Source organism: Triturus cristatus, chromosome 11, assembly GCF_964204655.1.
Source record: "Triturus cristatus chromosome 11, aTriCri1.1, whole genome shotgun sequence".
Lineage (NCBI taxonomy): Eukaryota > Metazoa > Chordata > Amphibia > Caudata > Salamandridae > Triturus > Triturus cristatus.
Window position 1 is genome coordinate 1104927366 of NC_140594.1, and position 13810 is coordinate 1104941175.

Sequence of the window (13810 nt, forward strand, 5' to 3'; positions counted from 1 at the left end):
GATGGAGATGTGTACACCCTACAATCCAGAGTCTAGAGTAAGACCCTCCATGAAGTTTAATTCAGATAAATCTGAGGTCATGATTGTCGGATGGTCATCTTCAGCCTCTTCTCATGACTGTTGGCCCAATTCATTGTTCACTTGCCCAGCCCCTGTGGCCACAGTATGCAATTTGGGCCAGATATTTCATGATAAATTAGACTGCTGAGCCCAAATTAACATGCTTAGTTCCCCTTTGTCTTCTCCACTTTTGACTCCTGAGGAAGGCATTGCCTTACCATCCTATGGATGTGAGATTCCAAGTGAGTCACGGGGCTGCAGGATGACAGCTTGGCTATTGTAATGCACTCAATTTGGCCCTCCGTAAATATCAGTTGCCATGTGTCAGAAGTTGGCCTGGTATATGCCGTCCACTAGTTATAGTGGGCACCTTGCACCAGTCCAAACAACCCTTATTGATAATTAGATTAAAGACAAACTTTATTGAAGGCTATCCTAGTGGTAGCTATGGAGAGCAGCCTTCAGGCTAAGTCTCGAAGGAATGTAAAGCAGCTTGGTTTACCAGATTATAACATCCTGAATGACCAAATGAAAGGAGAACCACACAAGGTATATATAAAATATATGTATATATTTCTAAACACTCTCTACTAACCTCTTTATGAGATTAGAGTACAAGGCATACAATCATACAGTTATTAAACGACAGTAAATAGCACAATATACAATAGGCCCCAGTGGGAGACCAAACCATATATTAAAAAAGTGGTATAAGAACCACGAGTTGACCAGACACAGTGCCTAGAGCATGTAGAATCACTGGGACCCCAAGGAACCACCCAAGGCATTGACACAGGAGACCCACGTGGGACGTGTGCAGTGTGAGAACACAGCCGCGAGCCTCGTACAATTCAATTGGAAAGTCGCGGTTGGAATTTTAAAGAATAGGGACACTTAGGAGAGGACTTTGAGCAAACCCTTTTAGACTTAGAGGATTCTAGGGCCAGCACCCACGGAAGCACCGGAGTACTCATGTTACCTCACCCAGGAAAGCCAGGTGCATAGGAGTCAAATGGTGTCGGGAATCGTCGTTGATTTCAATGGCGATGTGCAGCAAAGTGCTGCTTCCGCGGAAAGGAGAAGTGTCCGGGATGATCCAAGCCTGGAGCGAAGATGCAAAGAACCTGAAAGCAGAGGGGACAGAGTCTGGGTCACTTGCCAGTGACCAGGGGCACGATAGACGAATGCCCACCGATGTCGGGTGTTTCAGGTGCAAAGAGGTGAAGCTTGACTCCAATGCCACAGAACCAGGAGGCATTGACGATGACCACAGTCGGCAGGCGAGCTGTCCCACGAAAGATGTCGCGTGCTGGGGGGTCGGTGTCTGGATTGGAGACCAACAAACCTTGGCAACGGCAACCCACGCGGTGAGAGAAAATGGCTTCGGTGTGGAACAGCAACGTACTGTGGACTCCAAGCGATGGAGAGTCAGGGCATGTCTGGAGCAAACAGGAAAGCCCATTGAAAGCTAAAGTACCCTTCTCAGGGACCCACAAGTCGACAGACAAGGGATCGCAAAGGGACCTCGAGAGGAATCACTAAATACCAGCCCACGGGTCACTCAAGGAGAGTAGGCCAGTAATCTTCGGTGGAATCACTGCTCAGGGTCTGGACTACAAGTAGCCCAAAGCACAGCCTTAGGGGTCGCCAAAAAGCATATGCTGCTGCAAATGGCCGCGGTGTCCAGGGGTTCAGGTTGGACGGTCCCCAAGAGGGTTATGGATCTACAGTTTGCTGAGAGCACGGATCGGCCTCAGGGAAGCTTGGAAACCCACCTCCTGTGTTGCAAAAACTTCGGAGTCCTTCAGGAACTGTGTAGTTGCCAACTGGACAGTTGCGTCTTTGGTGCCTGCCTTGCAGTGGAATAACTCCTTTACTCCAAGGGAGATTCTTCGGTCATCCAACGTCGTATAGATAGTAGAAGTTCTGCCAGGTAAATCTAAAGTCCTGTAGTCAGGGGTTCCTACTTTATACCCAAGGAATGGGTGGGACAAACTCTGGGGACCCACCTATGGGAGGGTCAGGACAGAGGGGTGGCTACACCCATATCCTTTGTCCAGTTTCACGCCAGAGCTGGGGCTGGTAGCCCCTGCAACTGGTTTGAGCTGGACTATGCACAGGGACATCAAATGTGCCCCCAGTGCAGACTTCAAAGCACTCTTGGAGTGCACCCACCCAGCCCCAATACACTAAAGCCTGTCTAGGAGGTGATCACACCTCCCTGTGACAGGAAACCTATTGTCCAGGCCTCCCCTGCCGGAGCTTTGTCCAGCAGCAGGAGGGCAGATTCATGTCTGTGGCTGGCAGCATCCATTTTGTGATGCCAGGGCTTGCAAAGCTGATACCTGGTATACAGGTGCCGTCCTATTTCTCCCTCTAGTAGGGTGGAATCATACCTCCCACACCAGTTACTGGCGTGGGGATATGATTCCAAGGTGCTTGACACAAAACATGACATGTTTCCGTGTAGCCATTCCAAAGTTAACATTTACCTTTTAGGTTATAATGCACTTAAGAGTATATGGTCTGGCTGCATCACAAACAACCCGGGAATAAAGGTTCCGAAGGCTGCAGAGGGGCTCTGCTGCTCATGCATGGGCACCCTCTCACATAAAACCCAGCACCCTGCCTTTAGGATTGATAAGGCCTGCCATAGGGGTGACTGATAGGTTTATATGTGCAGTGATATGGAGAGATATAGGGAACCTATATCTCAGTAAGGGGTGCATACACCACCTTACACAGGCTGCTGTAGCAGACCTGTTGGTTCATTTTAAATGGCTTCCCAGGGGTGGCACAATACATGCTGCAGTCCCTGGTAGGCCTCTGGGGTTCCTATGCCCTGGGTACATAGTATACCACATACTAGGGACTTATAAGGGTACCCAAGAATCCAATCTGGAGTGTACGTAAAGTACATGCAATCAATTTAGAGAGGAAGCAGCTAGGCTGGGGCCCTGGATAGCAGGGTACAAGCCAGACTAAAGTCGAAAAATAGTGAAACATCAGCAAAAAGTGGGGGTAACTATAAGAAGCAGATCCTACTCTCCTACACAACACCCCCCTCCCCCCAAACGCAGGGACATTAAACTAACCTTGACCAGTTGAGTCTTCATGTTCTAAGTGGAAATATCTGGAGAGTCCATCTGCATTTGCATGGTTACTCCCAGGTCTATGTTCCACTGTATAGTCCATCCCCTGTAGGGAAATGGACCACCTCAAAAGTTTGGGATTTCCACCCTTCATCTGTTTTAGCCAGAAGAGGGGCTTATGGTCTGTCTGAACAATGAAGTGAGTGCCAAACAAATATTGCCTCAACTTCTTCAGAGCCCAACCCACAGCAAAGGCCTCCCTCTCAATAGCTGACCAATGTCTCTCTCTGGGGGTCAGCCTTCTGCTAATAAAAGCTACTGGCTGATCCTGACCCTCATCATTCAATTGTGATAACACAGCCCCTACCCCCAACTCAGATGCATCTGTTTGGACAATTAATTCTTTGGAGTAGTTAGGACTTTGCAGAATGGGAGCAGTACACATGGCCTGCTTCAGGTCATCAAATGCCTTTTGACAGCTGACTTTCCACTGAACTTTCTTGAGCATTTTCTTTGAAGTTAAGTCATTCAAAGGGGTCACTATGGGTCCATAACCTTTGACAAATCTTCTGTAGTACCCAGTCAGGCCCAAGAAAGCTCTGACCTGAGTCTGGGTAGTTGGCGCAACCCAGTCCATTATGGTCTGGATTTTGCTCTGCAATGGTTGAACCTGGCCTCCACCCACTAGGTGGCCCAGGTACACAACATGACTCTGCCCTATCTGGCACTTGTTGGCCTTGATAGTTAGGCCTGCTTTCTGCAGGGCCTCCAAAACATTTCTCAGGTGGACCAGGTGATCCTCCCAGGTGAAGCTAAAGACAGCAATATCATCAAGATATGCTGCACTATAGGCTTCCAGACCTGTAAGGACTTTGTTCACAAACCTTTGAAAAGTGGCAGGTGCCTTTTCAAACCAAAGGGCATCACCACAAATTGGTAATGTCCACTAGGGGTAGAAATTGCTGTCTTTGGCTTTGCATCATCAGCTAGTCTGATCTGCAAGTAGCCAGCTATCAAGTCAAATGTGCTCAGAAACCTGGCTGAGGCCAAAGTGTCTATAAGCTCATCTGCCCTTGGGATTGGATGGGCATCAGTCCTAGTGACTGCATTGAGACCCCTGTTGTCTACACTAAACCTCATCTCTCTTTCCATCTTTGGTGTGAGGTTTAGGCACTAAGACTACTGGACTAGCCCAAGGGCTATCTGAAGGTTCAATGACTCCCAATTCCAACATCTTCTGGACTTCAGGCCTGATACAGCTCCTGACATGGTCAGGTTGCCTGTAAATCTTACTTTTAACAGGCAGACTGTCCCCAGTGTCCACTTCATGAGTGCACCAGGTAGTCTGACTTGGATTCAGTGCAAACATATGTCTGAACTGATTGAGAACGTTTCTGCAATCAGTTTGCTGCTGGACAGTGAGGCTGCCTGCCAAGGCTACACCATCTACTGATCCATCATCCGGGTTCTGTGGGAGCAGGTCAGGGAGTGGATCACTCTCTTCCTCCTGTCCCTCATCAGTAGCCATGAGCAAGCCCATGTCTGCCCTGTTAACATATGGTTTGAGACTGTTGACATGGAGCACCCTATGGGGGTTCCTGGGAGTTCCTAGGTCCACCAGGTAGGTGATCTCTCCTTTCTGCTCAATTATGGTATGGGGGCCACTCCATTTGTCCTGGAGGGCTGCTAGGGCCACAGGCTCCAACACCCATACTTTCTGCCCTGGCTGGTAAACAGTCAGCACAGCCTTTTGGTCATGCCAGGCCTTTTGTAATTCCTGGCAAGCCTCAAGGTTTTTAGTTGCCTTCTTCATGTACTCAGCCATCCTGGAGCGGAGACCAAGTACATAGTCCACAATATCCTGTTTAGGGGGTTTGAGAGGTAATTCCCATCCCTCCTTCACTAGACACAACGGACCCCTAACTGGATGTCCAAACAAGTTCAAATGGGCTGTAACCAACCCCCTTCTGAGGAACCTCTCTGTAGGCAAAGAGAAGGTAAGGGAAAAGTATGTCTCATCTGCGCCTAAGCTTTTCTGGGAGACCTTTGATCATGCCCTTGAGGGTTTTGTTGAACCTTTCAACTAACCCATTGCATTGTGGGTGATAAGGGGTGGTGGATTTGTAATTCACTCCACACTCCTTCCACATAGCAGTCAGGTAACTAGACATTAAGTTTGCACCCTTGTCTGATACCATCTCCTTAGGGAAATCCACTCTGGAAAATATTCCCAGGAGGGCCCTTGCTACCACAGGTGCTGTGGTGGTCTGTAACGCCCTGAACGTCTCAGGATCGTTTAACAGACACGACAATGAGGACGCAACCACTTGTGAAGGGTTAGTTCTTTTAATGAAGGCAAATAAAATACAAAGAACAAACAAAAGTTATAGTCACTGGAATCCTCCAGGCTAAGTACGTTACCAGCCCACAGCACGGATGGTCCTAACCGTCCTCTGCATATACGCCGATCCCGGCGTATGCCAACAGAGGGCAGAAATGAAATGGCCGACAATGCCAATCGGTAGGCTGTGAGGGGCACGAAGAGTGTTGGGGAGAATCGAGGAGTCAGGGAAACACCCAGCCGGGGTCTCTACCTGAAGGGAGCAGCCGCTCAACCTCTTCCTCAGGCTGCACCGGGACGCGGAGTCACCTCCTGGTGATGCGTCACCGATACCCCAATCACAAGCAAGAAGACTGAACCGAGAGCAGCCGCTCGATCGATCCTGTGGACTTCCGAGTCTGTAACGCGGCAAACACCTCCTGGTGTGCGTTACAGCTGGCAGTCCCTGTGTCTCTGGTCGGGCTGGGAGTTACGACTCCAACCAGCAAAAGCGCCACTGCGCTTGGACTCAGCCGAGTCAAAAAGCGAAGCTCAATGGTTGACCGGTAGAGCTTCCGGGTCCTTCACAGGTGACGATGGGGCAAGACACGGCCCAGGGAGTAACGACTCGACCTACCTCCGTTCTTGCCTTACTGGAGCACCACTCCGGAACACTGCTCTTCACGAAGCAGGTACGTCGGTGTAAACACAATATCCGACAGCCTTGTACCTCCCGGTTCCTCCCTTTATAGGGCGTGTTTTCCTTGAGTTATGTAACAGCTCTCCTGTTTACATAAGGGCGTGTTTCCCTTGAGTTATGTAACGGCTCTCCTGTTTACATAAGGGCGTGTTTCCCTTGGGTTATGTAACAGCTCTCCTGTTTACATAAGGGCGTGTTTCCCTTGAGTTATGTAACAGCTCTCCTGTTTACATAAGGGCGTGTTTCCCTTGAGTTATGTAACAGCTCTCCTGTTTACATAAGGGCGTGTTTCCCTTGTATGACAGGAATTCTTGACAGTACATCCTCCCTCTCAGCGGCTCCCCACGGGTCCAGCGCTGGCAGGAAAACGCCGATGGAACAAGGAGACCAAGCGCGGAGCATGAACCCCTTCAGCCGGTTCCCATGAATGCTCCTCCGGGCCATAGCCTTTCCACGCAACCAGGTACCACAGCTTCCCCCTGCGCCATTTGGATGCCCGTATGCCCGACACTTCATACTCCACCTCCGACTCCACGCATACCGGCCTAGGTGTCCCAGACGGCTTGGAGGGTGCTGGTTTGAGCAATGATACATGAAAGACAGGGTGTATCCGCAATGACTGGGGCAAGCACACCTTCACGTTCACGGGACCCATACACTTGGTAATTCGATAGGGGCCCATGTACTTGGGATGGAACACACTGTTCTTTCGAAACCTCATGTTTCTTGTGGATATCCAGACGTAGTCTCCAGTGCGGTACAGTGGCCCGGGCCTTCTCTTCCTATCTGCCACAGCCTTGTATCTTCTCTTGGCCTCTATTAGGACAGCCCTTGAGCGCATCAACGTGTCTTTTATGTGTGCCACCCTGTCCGCTGTGGCGGGAATCCTGTCCTCTCTGAACGGATGTAGAAATGGCAAGAACCTGGGATGTTGGCCATAGTTGCTATAGAACGGAGATGACTGTGTGGAGCTGTGAGTGGCGTTGTTATAGGCTATCTCTGCAACCCATAGCAAGTCGACCCATTCTTCCCTGCCCTGGTCCACAAAACATCGCAGATACTGTTTGAGCGTTTGGTTCAGGCGCTCGGTTTGGCCGTCCGTTTGAGGGTGGTAGCTGGTGGACAGGGCGGTCTTAACATGCAGCGCAGTGCACCAAGTCTTCCAGAATTGCGCAGTAAACTGCGACCCCCGGTCCGACACGATCACCCCAGGTAATCCATGCAGTCGTACCACATTCTTTAGGAGTAGTGACGCCAATTCCCCGGCCGTAGGGACTCTCTTGCAGGGGATGAAGTGCCCCATTTTCGTCAAGTAATCCACCACCACCAGTATTGCCGTCATCCCCTGGTCTACCGGTAGGCCCACCACGAAGTCCAGTGATATGCTATCCCATGGTCTATCCGGGGTCGGAAGTGGATGTAAGAGCCCTTGCGTTCGGCCATGGTCGGCCTTCATGGTAGCACACGTAGGACACTCCTGTCCCCACCTCCTGACATCCACTCTCATGGTTGGCCACCAGAAATGCCGTCCCATGCTAGCCACCGTTTTTTCAAAGCCCAAATGACCTGCGCATGGAGAGTCATGGCACCAGATGAATGCTTGTTTCCTTAGCCTAGGCGTGGGTATCAATAGGCACCTGCCCTTCAGGGGTATCCCGTCCTTCAGCTGCCATTCTCTGTGACTGAGGAGCCACCTCCGCCATGCGAATGACCTGATCCCTCTCTTTATTCCCCTCAGGAAAGTATCCGGTTGGATAACCCCCAATACCATCCTCGGGGAAATGATGGAACGCTCGGTTGCAGGCAATGGTTCCTTAACTGCAGATTGACGGGACAGGGCGTCCGCCTTCCGGTTTTCCGTCCCCGGCCGATATGTGATGCGGAAGTTGAACCCCGCAAAGAAGATCATCCACCGCAGCTGCCTGGGAGAAAGGTGTCTAGTGGCCGTCATGAACTGTAGGTTCCGATGGTCCGTGTACACCGATACCACATGTCTTGCCCCCATCAACCAATGCCTCCATTCGGTGAAGGCGTCCTTGATTGCGAGAAGCTCCTTCTCCGCAATATGGTAGTTGCGTTCGGCGTCGTTGAGTTTGCGGGACATGTACGCAACGGGATGAAGCACCCCTGTGTCGTGGTTGCGTTGGGACAAGATAGCCCCCAGCGCCACATCCGACGCGTCCGCTTTCACCACGTAGGGGAGATCCGGATCGGGGTGAGCCAACACCGGCGCCTTACCAAAGGCGCTTTTCAGGGCCTCAAAGGCTTTGTTCGCTTCAGGGGACCAGACAAACTCCTTGGACTTCCTCAGTAGCTGTGTGATTGGGGCCACCACTCCTGAAAATCCATCTATAAACCGCCTGTAAAAGTTGGCGAAGCCAATGAAACTTTGGACGTCCTTCACGCTTTGGGGCACCGGCCATTCTTTCACCGCCTTGATCTTTCGTTCTGCCATCTCCTGTCCCTTTGGACTCAGCATCACTCCGAGGAATTCCACGGATGTGACGTGGAAGTCACACTTGCTGAGTTTACAAAACAGCATGTTTTCCCTCAGCTTTTGGAGCACAGCTTTGACGTGGTGTACGTGCTCCTCCACACTGGACGAATAGATGAGGATGTCGTCGATATATACGACCACGTAGATATCCAACTCCTCTCTGAATACCTCATTCAAAAAGTACTGAAAGGCTGCCGGGGTGTTGCACAGACCGAACGGCATGACGAGGTACTCAAAAAGGCCGAACCTGGTCTTAAAGGCGGTCTTCCACTCGTCTCCGTCCCTCATGCGCACCAGATGGTATGCCCCTTTCAAATCCAACTTGGTGTAGATACGAGCTTTCTTGACCTGTTCCAGAAGTACACTGATGAGAGGCAAGGGGTACCGATTTTTTATGGTTATCGCATTCAATGCCCTAAAGTCCACACAGGCTCTCAGCTCCCCATTAGCCTTCGGGATGAAGAAGAGCGGCGAGGCGGCCGGAGACTTGGACGGGCGGATGAATCCTAGCTTGAGGAGTTTATCCAGGTACCCCCGGAGATGCACGTTTTCAGGCTCCGTCAGGGCATACAGCCTGCCGCTGGGAACGCTGGCCCCTGGCACCAGGTCGATCTGGCAGTCAAACTGTCTATGTGGTGGTAGCACTTCCGCCTTCACCTCATCAAATACATCCTCAAAACTGTGATAAGCCTGGGGGAGAGCCACATCTTTTTCTGCCGCTGTAGCCACCGTCTGACTCCCGCTCTCATCTGCGTCAAGGGATTCCGTTCTTATTCCACAATGCAGGATGCAATACGGTGACGTCATTTCGATGTGATGTGTTGGCCAATCCACAAAGGGTTTGTGTTTCTGTAGCCACGGCAATCCCAATATGATGCCATATTGGGGCGCTCGGATGATGTTAAAATCGATTTGTTCCAAATGGTTCCTCCCATATCTCATCGGAAGGACCCCCGTGTGCTGTCCGATGGGCCCCGTCACCAATCGCCTTCCGTCTACCGCATAGACGTCTTCGGGTACTGCTTTGGGAAGAAGCACTAGCCCTAGCCTGCATGCCTCGTTGTGGTCCATAAACATGCCAGTGGCCCCTGAATCCACCATGGCCACAACGGGTATCCACTGGTCATGCACTCCCACGTGCACCGTGATAAACAGGTGTCGTTGTCCCTTAGTGACCGAGTTGGAAAGTGAAGGGATGGATGAGTGACTCCGAGATGCCCCTTCTTTGGTCTGGGAGTCCTCTAGTTTTCCGCCGGTATGTCCACCACGGCTGTTACCGACCGGTTGGCCCGATAACGTGACGTCTTCGGTTTGGCAGGGCATTCACGTACGTAGTGGCCTTTTTTGCCACAATATAGGCACAATCCTTGTTTACGGCGTGACTCTTTCTCCGTGGCTGTGAGGCTCGCTCGTATTGCGCTGATGTCCATGGGTTCTCCCTTGGATGCGGTGGAAGTTTCAGGACTTCCCACCGTCACATAGGATGGAAGGGATTTTCCTTTTCTCCCATGATCCCCCTTTCTTTCACTTAGCCTATGTTCCAGCCGTAATACCAGGTTGATAAGGCCCTCACATGTCTTGGGTTGAGGGTCAATATGAGCCACGGCGTCCTTGAGCTCATCGCACAGCCCTTGATGGAAGAGCGCCGTCTGTTTAGCAACAGGCCACTTGGTTTCCGCAACCAGCCTTCGGAACGCGTTGAGATACTGCACCAGGTCGTTGGATCCCTGTCTCAACTCAAGCATTTCACGGTCCGCCGTGTACGAGTCAGCCCTTCTGTCGAATACCTTCAGGAATTCCTCGCGAAAAGCACCCCAATCACATAAGAGGGGGTCGTCCCTGCTCACCAGAGGTACGGCCCATTGTGCCGCGTTTCCAGCCAAATAGGATATAAGGAAAGCCACACGAGCCTGACTCGTGGGGAACGCCTTTGGTTTGCACGATAAATGTAGCGCCACTTGTGTGAGGAATACCTGCACTGTGTTAGGATCCCCACTGTACCTCTCTGGTGTTGCCAAGGGGATGGCTACCGGCATTTCCACTACTACCGCAGGGGTCTGGTTCGTGAGGGAGGTGCTGGGCGTGAGCGGGTCCAATTGGATAGCATCCAGTCTGGCTTTTACATCGGCTGTTTCTTGCCTAGAGGCAGCCACTTCAACTTGCATGGCCGCTAAAGCAGCCAGCACATCATCAAGTGTTGCCATGTCTGTTATCGACCGGGAGACAGTTAGTGTTATTAAGGTCGGATATTTTGTAACGCCCTGAACGTCTCAGGATCGTTTAACAGACACAACAATGAGGACGCAACCACTTGTGAAGGGTTAGTTCTTTTAATGAAGGCAAATAAAATACAAAGAACAAACAAAAGTTATAGTCACTGGAATCCTCCAGGCTAAGTACGTTACCAGCCCACAGCACGGATGGTCCTAACCGTCCTCTGCATATACGCCGATCCCGGCGTATGCCAACAGAGGGTAGAAATGAAATGGCCGACAATGCCAATCGGTAGGCTGTGAGGGGCACGAAGAGTGTTGGGGAGAATCGAGGAGTCAGGGAAACACCCAGCCGGGGTCTCTACCTGAAGGGAGCAGCCGCTCAACCTCTTCCTCAGGCTGCACCGGGACGCGGAGTCACCTCCTGGTGATGCGTCACCGATACCCCAATCACAAGCAAGAAGACTGAACCGAGAGCAGCCGCTCGATCGATCCTGTGGACTTCCGAGTCTGTAACGCGGCAAACACCTCCTGGTGTGCGTTACAGCTGGCAGTCCCTGTGTCTCTGGTCGGGCTGGGAGTTACGACTCCAACCAGCAAAAGCGCCACTGCGCTTGGACTCAGCCGAGTCAAAAAGCGAAGCTCAATGGTTGACCGGTAGAGCTTCCGGGTCCTTCACAGGTGACGATGGGGCAAGACACGGCCCAGGGAGTAACGACTCGACCTACCTCCGTTCTTGCCTTACTGGAGCACCACTCCGGAACACTGCTCTTCACGAAGCAGGTACGTCGGTGTAAACACAATATCCGACAGCCTTGTACCTCCCGGTTCCTCCCTTTATAGGGCGTGTTTTCCTTGAGTTATGTAACAGCTCTCCTGTTTACATAAGGGCGTGTTTCCCTTGAGTTATGTAACAGCTCTCCTGTTTACATAAGGGCGTGTTTCCCTTGAGTTATGTAACGGCTCTCCTGTTTACATAAGGGCGTGTTTCCCTTGGGTTATGTAACAGCTCTCCTGTTTACATAAGGGCGTGTTTCCCTTGAGTTATGTAACAGCTCTCCTGTTTACATAAGGGCGTGTTTCCCTTGAGTTATGTAACAGCTCTCCTGTTTACATAAGGGCGTGTTTCCCTTGTATGACAGGAATTCTTGACATGGTCCTAAGGAGAATTGCTTCTGGGTACCTAGTGGCATGGTCCACCACCACCAGGATAAATCTGGGCTGTGCCCAGAGGCTGTCTGAGGATCCATGGGACCAACTATATAAATCCCAACCCTCTCAAAGGGAACCCCCACCACAGGTAGTGGTATTAGGGGGGCCTTTGTGGTTCCACCTGCCTTCCCAATGGCTTGACAGGTGACACAGGAGCGACAAAACTCCTTGGTGTCTTCAGACATGTGGGGCCAATGAAAGTGAGGAACAATTCTGTCCCGGGTCTTGTTTTGGCCCAGGTGACCTGCTAAGTGAATATCATGGGCTAGTGTTAATAGGAGGCCCCTAAACGTCAGAGGCATAACCAACCTCCTGGTGGCTCCAGGCTTGGGGTCTCTGCTCTCTGAGTATAGGAGTCCATCATCCCAATAGATACTATGGGTTCCACTAGCATTCCCAGCAGCCTCTGCAGCAGCCTGCTGTCTGAGGGGATCAAGAGAAGGGCAGCTCAGCTGCTCCTGGCTCAGATCTGCCCTGGAAGGTCCCCCTGTCCCCAAGAACTCGACCTGGTCAAGCTCAAGCGGGACTGTTCCTCCTCAGGACTGAGGTCACCTCCCTCAAGAGACTTATCTGCTTGAGACACTGCCTTACCCCTACTGCTCCTTTTCTTGGAAGGCGCCTGGTCCATTCTTCCAGGATCCATGGCCTGTTCAGCTTTTGACATTTTGGCCTGTGACCTGGTCACAGCAAACAAATGTGCAGGGATTCCCAACATTTCTGCATGGGTCTTAAGCTCCACTTCAGCCCAAGCTGAAGTTTCTAAATCATTGCCAAGCAAGCATTCAACAGGGAGGTCTGCACTTACCACAACCTTCGTAGGGCTAGTTACCCCTCCCCAGGAGAAATTAACAAATGCCAAGGAATGGTCTGTCCTGACATTGCTAGCATTGGTCACTTGGTACCTTTCACCAAGTATGATTTGCTCAGGAGCCACAAGATCTTTTGTCACCATTGTGACACTTGCTCCTGTGTCCCTGAATGCCAAGGCCTCTCTTCCATTGATTAAAGGCTGCTGTCTGTATTTTCCCAGATTACTGGGACTGACAAAGGAGGACATGTCCATGCCTCCATCACAGATCAGTACAGCCTGACTTGGAACTCTGACTAGGCCAGAGTCTACCTCAGATCCCAGGGTTAACCTTACTACACCCTTATTCTGAGTACCACCACTTTGAGCTGAACCAGGGGGAACAGTTGTCTTAGGGGCAATGGAGTTGGGCCCTTGGACTTGGTACAATCACTTGTCCAATGGGTTTTCTGCTTACAGATTTTACACCATGGTTTCTTTTGGCCTTTTCCTTTATTAGATTGGGACTCCCCACCAGATGCCGATTTTTGGGGCCCTTGAGAAGACTTCTGGTCTTTACCTTTTCCCCACCCTTATCAGAGTTTTTAGAATCCTGCTTCTTGGAGTCACTACCTTGGTTCTGAACCTTCTGCCTCACCAGTTATTGGTGTGGGGGGATGATTCCAAGGTGTGCGACACTAAATACAACATGTTTCCGTGCAGCCATTCCAAAGTTACCATTTACCGCGAGGTTATAAGGTACTTAAGAGTATATGGTCTGGCTGCATCACAAACAATGCAGGAATAAAGGTTCCGAAGGCTGCAGAGGAGCTCTGCTCATGCATGGGCACCCTCTCACATAAAACCCAGCACCCTGCCTTCAGGATTGATAAGGCCTGCCATAGGGGTGACTGATAGGTTTATATGTG